This window comes from Budorcas taxicolor, chromosome 25 (assembly GCF_023091745.1).
Source record: "Budorcas taxicolor isolate Tak-1 chromosome 25, Takin1.1, whole genome shotgun sequence".
Lineage (NCBI taxonomy): Eukaryota > Metazoa > Chordata > Mammalia > Artiodactyla > Bovidae > Budorcas > Budorcas taxicolor.
Window position 1 is genome coordinate 39,681,415 of NC_068934.1, and position 9,488 is coordinate 39,690,902.

General features: G+C 45.4%; 1 pseudogene; it reads right to left on the minus strand.

Annotated features, from left to right (window-relative positions):
• The window catches only part of LOC128068563 (pregnancy-associated glycoprotein 1-like), a 96,704-nt pseudogene extending 87,478 nt beyond the window's left edge, over positions 1–9,226 (minus strand).
• Positions 9,227–9,488: the final 262 nt, after the last annotated feature.

Here is a 9,488-nt window from a genome sequence, read left to right on the forward strand (position 1 = left end):
GAGAGTCCATAGTTGTCCTCTCTCCCTGTTTCTTTCCTTCTGACTCCTTCTCCTTGTTTTCTCTGCAGAGAATGCTGTTTCTCTTCCTGCATCCCCACAATCCATACTTTATTTAACAACTTTATTTTGTATTGGAGTATAGCTGATTAACAATATTCTGAGTTTCAGGTGGACAGTAAAGGGACTCAACCAAATGTATCCATGTATCCTGGTCCCAAAAATACCCCTCCCATCCAGGTTGTCATATAATTAAGTGGAGTTCCCTGTGCTACACAGTAACTCATTGTTGATCATCCGTCTTAAATAGAGCAGTGCCCACGTTCTTTAAGACTTAACTTAGGAACTCTGGGAAGCCTCCTTCAGCCCGCACTCACCCTTTTAGGCCAATCCAGGCTTGGTTGAGGAATGTACTCTGGTTCCCCATCCCCACCGGTCAGTCCATAGCCCTCATCACCCCGAGTAAGTCTCCAGTGCCCCAGTGCAGAGCCCCTTGGGATGCCATTTGCATGGAATCCAGTTCAGTTTTGCCTAGAACCAAGCAAACCTCCATATGGCTCCATGAGTTTACCGTTTTAGAATTCCTGAAATTTCCTCCCTTCCTCAAAGTCTTCTTTGAGCCAATCAGCCAGCTCTGAATTCCCCTAGGAAGGTGACATGAAGCCTCCACCCTGTGCCGGGGTTGAGCAGTCACTGTGAATCCTTTATTCACATTAGCATCCAGCCTCCCCACAGAGGGGTCGGGTAGCCTGACTCACAAGGAGGGCACCCGGCCAGAGCTATGGGAAGATGCATCCGAGAACTAGGGTGACCATGTAATTTATCATCGAAACCAGAAAAACTGTGAGAAGGGAAGGGAGACTGTTAATCCCTATGGTGGGACAGTACACTGGGAGTGTCCCCAGCCATTCTCCTTGCCACATGACTTATTTCAAGGACTGCTAGAGCTGACTTTCCATGTTCATCCATCTGAAGGTTTAGATTGAAGTGAAGTGCTTTGAACACTGAGGACCTAAGTGTTCCCCTCTTCTTGTGACTCCCACCATGCCAGCATGGAGTGGTGTCTCCATATTTATTTCAGGATGATCAGACTCCCAGATGGCCCTTTACTCTAAAGTGGTTCATCTTGTGGGAGGCTCTGGCCAGCCCCAGGCCTCAGCAGCATCTGCAATAGTGCGAAATAGCCTGCAGAGGGCGCCCTCCTCCCAGCAGCAGCCCAAGGGTTCCTGCAAGATCCTATTTGAGAACCACCCCTCAGGGTTCTCCCCTCAATTTGAGCATGTAGGCTTGAGCTGGGACTGGGTAGTTGATGCCATTGATGGTGAAGATAATAGAGGACAGGTATTGACCACAAAACATGAAACGTAGTGCTGTTAGAGAGAACGGGAGAGAGGTTTGCCCTGGAGATGCTTCTTGTGTGTGGAGACTGGGAGTGAGCCTGGGGTATGACTCTTCACCTCGGAACCCTGTGGTGTGGCGCTGATGAGCTTCAGTTGTTATTGACCAGTCTTCTAGGGCCAAGAATTAGTGATGTCCTGGTATCCACAAAGGCCTCGCAGCCGCCAGAACAAGCAATAGCCTTTCTTTTCATGGAGATGCTGAGAGACAGTGTGACAAAGCAGGCATCAAGGTCACTCTGAATCTCCCCAGAGCTGCCCCCTTCCTGACTGTCTTCTAAACATCCCTTTGTCTCTTGCCCTCTTTCCCTTTGCTCCTGACACGGCACCTTCCTTGACATTCTTGAATGCAGTGCTTGAATACACTAGGCTCTTTTGCACCTTGACACAAGCTGGTTTTCCTTCCTAGAGGAGGGCCCTCCTCTTTGACTAGCAAATTTCTTCTCATCTTCCAGATTCCAGCTTAATTGTCATGGTTTCAGGGAAGTCTTTCACCTGGTGTTTATCAGTCTCCTTTCTTGACAGTCTCTGTAGACACTTCCTCATGTCTAGCATGTACCAAAGTCACAGTTCACTATGTGTGTGTCTCCTTTCCTGTGCATCTGCTTTCTTAGACGTTAGAGCAAGTTTTATTCTCATTGCCTCCCTAAAGTGCCTGGCACATAGTGGATGCTCAAGGCTTGTCTATTTAGTGAATGAATGAAGACTGTGAAAATAATGAATGAGAAACATCCAGAGAGCTGTTTCTGGTGGAGAACATATAACGGATCAATCACAGAGTGAAGATGGAGATTCAGGAAGGCAGCAGAGTCTCATAGTGGTGGGAGAGAGGGGCTCCTCTGGGAGAGGGTGTCTGCCAGTACTGCTCATACAACCAGCTCAGACCCAGAGATCCTGGCTAGGAAATACATGCCTAGGCAACAGAAAGGATGGGTCAGCTTTTTTCTGAGGGTATCAGAATTCTATCAATTTTGCCTCTTGTCCTCAGGTCACTCCTGGATCCCACCTTCCTGATTCTCTATTATAGCCCCTGCCCCACTGTTTGCCCGTGAACATGGGGTATCTTTTTTACTAGCTGCTTTCATGTCTTAAGACTTCAGTAAATGTCTCTACACTTCTCAGTCATTGTTCCCTTAGGAGGCCAGTTCTCCCCATTTGCTCAGGACTTACCCTGTTTTAAAACAGACATTTATCTGTACTGAGAACTTCCTTGGTCCCAGGTAGCCCCGGACAGTTGGTCATCTTATACCTCTGATCAGGCTGGAGAAATTCTCCCTAATCCTCTGCTCACCACACTGTAGAGTCCTCTAACTATTCTCCACTCCTCACAGGGCAGTGGGTCCAATCCTCTTCCAGCTGCACAGACCTCTCCAGACCCTTTTAGTACCCTGGTCAGAGCCCTGGTCTGAAGGCCTGGGGATTATGAACCCATTGGTTGTTTGCATATCTATCTGCTTGTATATTTGTTTGTACATGTGTTTGTATGTGTCTCTGTGAGTGCTTGTGTGTCTCTGACTAGCTATGCATGTTTATATGTGTCTCTGTGTATGTTTATATGCTTTTGCTTGTGTGTTTCCATGTGTCTGTGTGTCTATCTGTGTCGTTGTGGGTGGTGTATATATCTGAGTGACTGTTTGAAAATGAATTTGTGTGTGTCTGCCTGTGTCCATGTACAGTAGTGGGAGCATCACTTGGGCTGACCCTCAGAGGGAGAGGCTTACTGGTCCATGTGTACACTCCAGTTGCCCACGTGGATAAATGGTACCCATCTGAGTGCTCCCTGGCAGTAGGATTTATCCACCTCACCAAAATATCACCACACTGCCTTTCACTCTGCATGTGTAGAGAGAAGTGGGGGGAATCCTTGGAGGACAGTAACAACAGCACTGACTGAGAGCTGCACTTGTCCGCCCATCAAGGCGCTACAAATGTCCCCATGTACAGATGCAGAAATAGAGGCTAGGAGCGATTGAGATCCAGACTGAGGTCAGTTACTGGCTAATCAGTGGCCCAGAGAAGGTTAGAAGCTGAGTCACCTGGCTGGGCTCCACCCACTATATCTTCTGAAGATGCCCTACCTCCCTCTACCTGAGTGCTCAGAGACATTCAGAGGACATGGTGCTGAAGCATAATGGGTTTCTCTTTGTCCAGCTTGTCAGTTTTCAGGAAAATCAAAGCCTGGGAGTTCTAAGGGTGTGGGTTCAAGTCACTGAGAGTTAGCACCACTGGCCACTACTACTGTTCAAAGGGCCCCACACTCAGAAGGGACCCCACCTCTGCTCTTCCTGTCTTAAAATGCCTCATATTTCTTGAACAAGGGGTCCCACATGTTTGTTTGGTGTCCCACACTTTCATTTTTCACTGGCTCCTGCAAATTGGGCAGCTGGTCCTGGGCTCCCAGTAGAATGCTAATGAGGAAGGAAAGATATCCACCATCCTTCTCCTTCCTTCCTTACCAAATTCACAAGCAAATCGTATTGCTCTTTTCTCCAAATTGTTTCCTGTTGCCTTCCATTAGTCTTTCTCCTCACTCAACTCCTTACACCAAGTTACTGGTTTTGAGACCAGCAGGAGGGTTGTGTTCCAATAAAACACTATTTATAAAAGCCAGTAGTAAAGCCAGGTACAACCCTGGGGCTATATTTATCCTGGGTTAGATTATCTCTCAGGATTCTTCTTTATCAAGTGTTCTATAATTTTCGTGCACCTGAAAGCATCTTATAGCTAGTTTAGAAAAAGGGATTGTCCATCTCAGACTTACTTGCTCAAGTAGAAGGCAAAAACAGGCTCAGAAATGGCACCTTGATTCTTCAGGTTGTCAAAGATTGGGATAGTTCCAAAGACAGATAAGTTGGTGTAGTTCAAGCCCAAGATGCCATCAAAAGGTGCACACTCACACCCATATTCCACAATGCTTAGACCGAATGGCTGGTCAGTATTTACTGACCCCAATCTGCTGGAAAGAAGAGTGTTCCCACTTACAAATACGTGAAGTGGGGCTAGGACTGGGCTAGGGTGCATTGCCATTAAATCCTCAAAAAAGAATTGAGGCTGGACTGTGTCTTTGGTGGACCTCAGGCGGTTAGACCAAGCTGGGGAGGGGAATTTGGATTCCATTTGTGAGAGGCTGTGAATTTTAAAACATCTGCCCCTCTGAAAAACACCACCTGAGTGAGTCAAATTGGCCTTGTGGCTTCTGTACAGGTGGGGCAACCAAGAGTCAGACCAGGACCCTTTGGTGCCCCCTTGTGGACAAAATGAGTTGAGAGCAAGGTAGCCTTCTCTGGCATCACTATGACCTAATGACAGGAATGGAGTGAATTCTCTGTAAGGTACTGTGGATTCTGCATCTGTCCAGGAAGACAGAAGCCAAAAACACAGTCTTGCTTGCAGGAATTTATGAAACTACTGCTTGAGAAATTCACTTTTTGGGATAAGTGTGTATTTGGATGAGTTTGTATGAGAGAGAGAGAGGGGAACTACTCAAGTACTTTGGGGAAGCAGGCCATATGTTTTATTAGACTCTCAAAGGTACCCTAGAGTGAGAACTCATTAATCAGGCCCCTTGACATCTCTGGTCTCAAGTTTACCACTATGGATACCTGAAGCCCTTGACTGCCCCCAGGGTCCCCAGATCACTTTTATCCTGTCCCTAAACACCTTACAGCAATTTCAGTCCTGAAATGCCAACCCAGCTCCACCGTTTACCACATGTGTGACCTCAGCAAGGCCCTTGCTGTCTGCACCTCAGTTTCCTCATATGTTTCATGAGCTAATCAGACCACCTGCTGTGTGGGGTCACTGCAGAATTAAACCAATTATTACCTGAAAGTGCCTGGAATAGTCTGTGAGTATAAAAGTGGGTGCTTTTTTCCCCTCTTCTTGTTCCCAGAAAAATGAGCCTTGAACTGCTCATGGGCAGAACAGCTGCAAGTTCACACCTCAACCCACTCACTGGGTTAGCTAATCCATTTGCTCATGTGACACCACAGGCACTGCCTCCCCAGGACAGGATCCTGTGTGTAAGATGGCCAATATCTATGGGAGTTAGGCTAGGAAGTGTCCTGCCAGATGGCCCTGCATTGTTTAGCAAGCAGGGGTCACAACATAGCCAGTTCTGATTCAGCTTCTGTTTACATGTTACCCAAACGGTGTCATAAGCAAGAAATCCCTTCGTGCTCCCAGATCCATAGGCAATTCAGAAGGTCTTTTGGGTAGGCCAGAAGGTGGAATATTTGTATTGTCTGAACCTAACTTGTGTAGCTGCAGATACAAGAGATGAGTGTCATCAGGTGCCAAAGGTGGAAACAGGGCAGCAGGGCAAGTGAAGGTCTGGGTAGGGGGTGTCTGTACTCAACAATAGACTGGACTGCGGCAAAAGAGGTAAGTCACCCACAAGTCAGATGAGCCTTTGTCAAAGATAACCTGGAATTCCTGAGGGGGTGTTTCAATGGTGACTTTAGCAAAATAGAGCATCTACAGGGAGAAGAAGGAAGTGGGTTAGTGCAGAACTGGCTACCCTCTATTCCTACACTGCTGCCTCTCTCTGGGTGTCACATATCTCTTGAGATCACTTTCTAACTACTGTACATCTCACAGACTTTGATCATGGAGGTGCTTGCATTTGATATTTTTTCCTGTGTTACATTGTATGCAGGATATTGATTCTATGACCAGGTGTTGAAGTGGTATCACCTGCATTCGAAGCACAGAGGTATAACCACTGGGCCTCCAGACAAGTTGGACACCCAGGGAAGTCCTGGTTCATTCATTTGAGAAACTCTGTAGTCTCTTCAAACCCAGCCTTAGCACCCTCTTTTCCAGGAGGTTTCTTTATCAACCCCAGCCACTCCCTCTAAACTCAGACCACGTCCAATCAACACCACACAAGTGACCTTTTCATTTGACAGGTATTTACTCTTTGCCTATCTCTCAGACTGGCATGGGCATTCTTGAAGACAAAATAAGCCCTTTTTCTAATCTAAAAACTGTAAGCACTGTGTTAGATTCTGATGGCCTTACACGGATACGGGTTCAGTAACTTTTTACTGCTGTGGTACTTGCATCTGTGGAAACTAAATTTGTCTGCCTTGTTATTCACAATTGCTTTGCAGTTGGTTCTACCTTCTGATCAGAGATGGCTCACTTTTCATCTGTAACTAGTTGACTACCTTAGTTCAGAAGGAACTGCTGCTGCTGCTGCTAAGTCGATTCAGTCGTGTCCCATTCTGTGCAACCCCATAGACAGCAGCCCACCAGGCTCCACCGTCCCTGGATTCTCCAGGCACGAACATTGGAGTGGTTTGCAATTTCCTTCTCCAATTCAGGAAAGTGAAAAGTGAAAGTGAAGTCGCTCAGTCATGTCCAACTCTTAGAGACCCCATGGACTGCAGCTTACCTCTGCGTCCTTGGGTTTTTCCAGGCAAGAGTACTGTAGTGGGTTGTCATTGCTTTCTGCTCAGAAGGAACAATCTCCCTCATACTAATGACACATCTTTGACACAGCAATGGATGTTTACCTGCCACCTGGTAATTTCTGGGCCCAGTCACCAAGAAAAGAGTTGAGGATGATAGTGCCTTCTCCTCTGCGTGGGGCCCCTTTGGCCCAGTGTTGCCCCAACATCCCACGTGGTATCTCCAGATGAGCCCCAGTGCTAAGATAGAGCACCAGGGGGCGCTGTGGAGCACCATCCTCCCAAAACACTCACAACCATGATGTTCCTCAGTGCATGAATAGTTATATTTGAGCCACGAGAAGAAATCTGACACAGTCTGTAAGCATGTTTCATGAGGAAACTGTTCAGCATTTTTTTTCACTGAAGTCATTTCTCATGGTCTTCACTTTCCTTGGAGGTATTCTTTCAATGAACATTTGACAAAGAAAATGAAGATGCTACATTTAGCTATCAGTGTTAAGCTATAACTGTCATTGTAATGGCACTGTGTATTTTCTATTAAGAGTCACCTTATTATAAGTTTTATGCACATCCCATGGCAAAGACATAGGTTTGAATAAAGCTTCTGTTCTGTAATGTTGGGTAAGCCATATAACCATGTAAGGTCTCAGTCTTCCCTTTGGTAAAATGGTGGAATGTAACGATTCAAACCCTCCAAATGGAATATCTTGGGGATAAGTGAAGTGATGGATATAAGGTGCCTGACAAATAGGAAGTCTTAACAATGACAGCCACTAGCACTTCTGTTGCCACCCCACTGTATCCTTCTCATAGATGCTCAGAAAATGAGGTAGAAGGGGGATTTCTATCCTCTTTTACAAGGGAGGAATTTGAAATGCAAGAGGCTTGTGAATTGGCTATGGTCACACTGCTTGTCAGATATAAAACAGTGAATAAGTAGCTCTCCCAATCTTTCTCCAAGTTGAAAGAGAAGAGAGAGATGAAAAAACAATCCAGAAGATAGGGAACAAATTCAGGAAATGTAGAAAATTAAAAGAAAACACCACAGAGAGAAATACACTCATAGAGACTTCCAAAGGGATAGACAGATAAATGTTAGTGATACAGAGATGCAGACATAGATATATACCACTGAAGTAGAGAGGGAACAAAGAGGACATGCTAAATAAAAGGTAGAAAAGTGCTATTCCACAGGACCACATCTACATATGCATTGACTGTGCACTGAACAATTGCAAGGAGTTCCAATTTCAATAGGTCATGACATGACTGGACCCCAGAGTTGTGCAACTATGCAAATCTACACCAAGATCCTTGGATCCCATCATTCCTATAGCAAGGTACTTATCTTTAAGTAAGGGTTGAACTTTAGTATTGTCAGGGAAATATTCCATTCCATTCTAAACCTGATGAGCAGAAGAATAATCAGATGAAAAGAAAAATCACAGAAAGAAAGATGATGTGGCTTACAGTCTACATACTTAAATGACTCTGCAATCTGAGAAGTCCACCAGCCCAATGAGCACAAGCCACTTCATGTTTCTTTCCTGGCTCCAAGTACTCAGGGAAGTTCAGGTTCTTAGTAGGTAGTGGTGACCAGGAGCCCCTAGTTATATATGCTCTGATATGCCCTAGTTTCCCCCTTTAGGCCACTAATAGATCTGAAAAAAACACAAAGGTCTCGATAAAATCTTCACCTTCATCAGTGTCCTTGGCGAGTGGATTTTGAAGCTTCACAGAATACAGAGAATTGAACTGCAATCTCTTCCTTGAAGTTTGGCTGGAAAATCAAACTGATCTCCATGGACATCTAAGAAGACAGAGAACCTTGCCTATATGGAAAAAAAAAAAAAAGCCTGCTAAGAACATCATGAAAATGGATACTAGGGGCCATGCTCGGCATTCATGGTTTCATGCCATCTTCCTAGCCACTTCATGAGATAGGCATTGCTGTCTTCATTGGAGAGGAGATTGCTAGGAGGATAAGTTGTCAAATGGCAAAGTGAAGACTTCAGGGACATCCCAGGGACATACAACTGGCTTTAGGTAGTGGGTCTAATAGCAGACATCAGGGGCATCTATGATGCCAGGCTGCATCAAAGATTTAGGGCAGAGCAGTACTTCAATTACATGGTTTCAGTATTGGAAGAAATGCCATATGCATCCACAAGATATTTTATATCATCCAACAACTGTACAAGGAAGAATTCTGTGCTAAGTTATGGGTTAAAGGCTTCAAAGTCAAAGCTGATGAAGACAAAAGTAGTCTTTATCTTAAGAGAGCTAGCAGTCTAGTTCTCACAAAGTCATGGCCTCTGGAAGCAGGAGATATGAGACGAGGACGAGGTAGCTATGTTGAACCCTGGGCTGCACAAGCCTTACCACTGGGAGCAGCTTTTCCTCCACTTCACCCATGCTGGAAAGTAAGCCAGTTGGCCATGTTTCCAAGCAAATCGGAAGTTTGGATATTTATGTACAATCTACTGATTTTAATGTTAGCAACTAATTTTTTTCCCCAAAAAAGAGTCCAGCGGGACTGAAATCTCCACAGCGATGTGCTGGAATCAGCCTTCAGTCTCTTCAGGTTTTTGTTTCTGGCCTAGAGTTGGGAGTGCAGTGGGGACAGAGAGGAATTTAATTCATATCGTTTGACTTAAAAAGAGACTGAATGCACACT